Source organism: Panthera leo, chromosome B3 (assembly GCF_018350215.1).
Source record: "Panthera leo isolate Ple1 chromosome B3, P.leo_Ple1_pat1.1, whole genome shotgun sequence".
In the NCBI taxonomy this organism is placed as follows: Eukaryota; Metazoa; Chordata; class Mammalia; order Carnivora; family Felidae; genus Panthera; species Panthera leo.
In genome coordinates this window covers 88131705-88133865 of record NC_056684.1, presented here as the reverse complement: position 1 = coordinate 88133865, position 2161 = coordinate 88131705, and positions in this window count along the sequence as shown.

The window sequence follows — 2161 nt, the reverse complement described above, 5'->3', positions numbered from 1 at the left end:
ATTATGTGTTCTACAAAGCCAAAAATATTTACTATCTGTCCTTTTCCAAAAAAAGTTGCTGACCTGTGCTCTAGATGGTTACAAATACTGAGTCACAGAGGGCACTAGGCCAGTAACTATGATGTAGTCTTAAATGGAGAAGTAAGCTTCTTTGGACAAAGAGAGAGCTAAGGCAGAGTCTTCAGGACAATTGATGACGTCTTATAACTCCTATGTGCCAAGCCATGCAAGCTGTTCCCACCTGCAAATAACAATCCTCTGTGATAATCCTTTGACATATTGTGACTCTTCTACCTCTCCTTTCCCCCCAAGTTTCTCTCGTTGCACCTCCTCTTTTCTAACTCACACTCTTCTGGGCATTTCCATCAACATTTTTAGCACCAGATAACTTCTATAGGCTGATGATTCCCAACTCCACATCTCCTGAACCTGAGATCTGCAGACCTACTGCCTTTGGAACAGCTCTACTCCTCAAATGCAATATACATAATAACTCACCCCTTCTTCCCCTCTAAATAAAATTAGTAATGAATTCTGACTGCCTTATTTAGATCCCTCACTCCACCCTTACTAGTTCTGTAACCCCAGGTAGATGACTTAAACCCTTTAATACTTGGTTTCCTCATGTGTAAAGCTGGGATAATAATAATACCTACTGCAGAGTGCGGTTAGGATTAAATGAGATGGTGTATGTAAAGGACTTAAAACAATGCCTGACACAAATGAATAGCTCAAAAACTATTAGTAGTGAAACTATCAGTATAATGTTTTATTTTTATTTCCACTATTAGTAACTAGCAATTCCATTAAGTGTTACCTTTTACCTTGGCTCTCCTCTTGAAATTCTGACTTCTCTATGCTCTCACAGGGCATACTTCCTCCTAACAGATCAAGGGTTTATCATTGTGTTGTAATTGCTTATTTATATGTCATCTCTCAAGCAACTTGGTGACAAGCTGCATCTGATTTTACTCTTGATACTGAAGGAATATCATAGAATGGACTTAGTGGGCAGGTGGAGAGATTAGCGAGAGGATACTAGATGAGACCTAAAGAGGGCCTATTAAACTAAGTCAGTGGGACTGAGGATGCAGTGGGGAGGAAATGATTTCAGAAAAGTTCAGATAAAAGATTCAACAGAACTTGGCAATGACTGGATATCAGCAATGAAAGAAAATCTTCCATTGTACTTCCTACCAGCCAAAAGTTTATCTACTCTTGAAGTAAGAATATTTTCAACAGAGCAAAGACTATTATTTTGAGCTAGGACTGGTCGTAAGAATGAGAATTAGATGTGACTTCAGGCTTTCTCTCTGCCCAGCTTTAATGTGTTAGTCCTCACCTAGTCTCCTCATCATTTTTTTTTATCCATCGACCAGTGTAGCCCAAGAGATAAGAGCACATGTCTGAAGTCAGGCAACTAGTTTCAGTTCCTCCCTGAAACTGGGGACTACAGGCAAGTTACTTAACCCCTCCAAATCTCAGTTTCTTCATCTATTTTTTAATGAAAATTTATTTATTTATATTTCTATTTATTTTTACTTCAAGTGTAATGAACATACAGTTTTACAATAGTTTCAGGTGTATAATATATTGATTCAACACTTCCATACATCACCGGGTGCTCATCACAGCAAGTGCACTCCTTAATCTCCAACACCTATTTCACCCATCTTCCCACCTACCTCCCCTCTGGTAACCATCAGTTTGTTGTCTATAGTTAAGAGTCTGGGTTTTTGTTTGTCTCTTTTTTTCTTTGTTCATTTGTTTTGTTTCTTAAATTCCATATATGAGTGAAATTAGTTTCCTCATCTTTAAAAGGAGAATGATGATTGTATCTACCTTGCTGGTTTATATGAAAATTAAATAGACAATACATGTAGAGCCTTGGGCACAGCACCTGGTAAATAGTAAACATTCCATATTCACTATTTTTATTTTATAAGAATAAACATAGTAAAGTAGTGAATCTTTAACTTGGAGAGCCACAAATATAAAAAATTCCTAAGACAGAGCTACAACTTTTGTATCATAAAACATAAAATATAATCAAAATCTCTAATCTGGATATTTTGTAGAAAAGTAGGTATGAATACCACATGAGCCAAAAGATAAAAATCTCATCCTATAACACCTGTTGGAAGATATCATTAGAAATTGG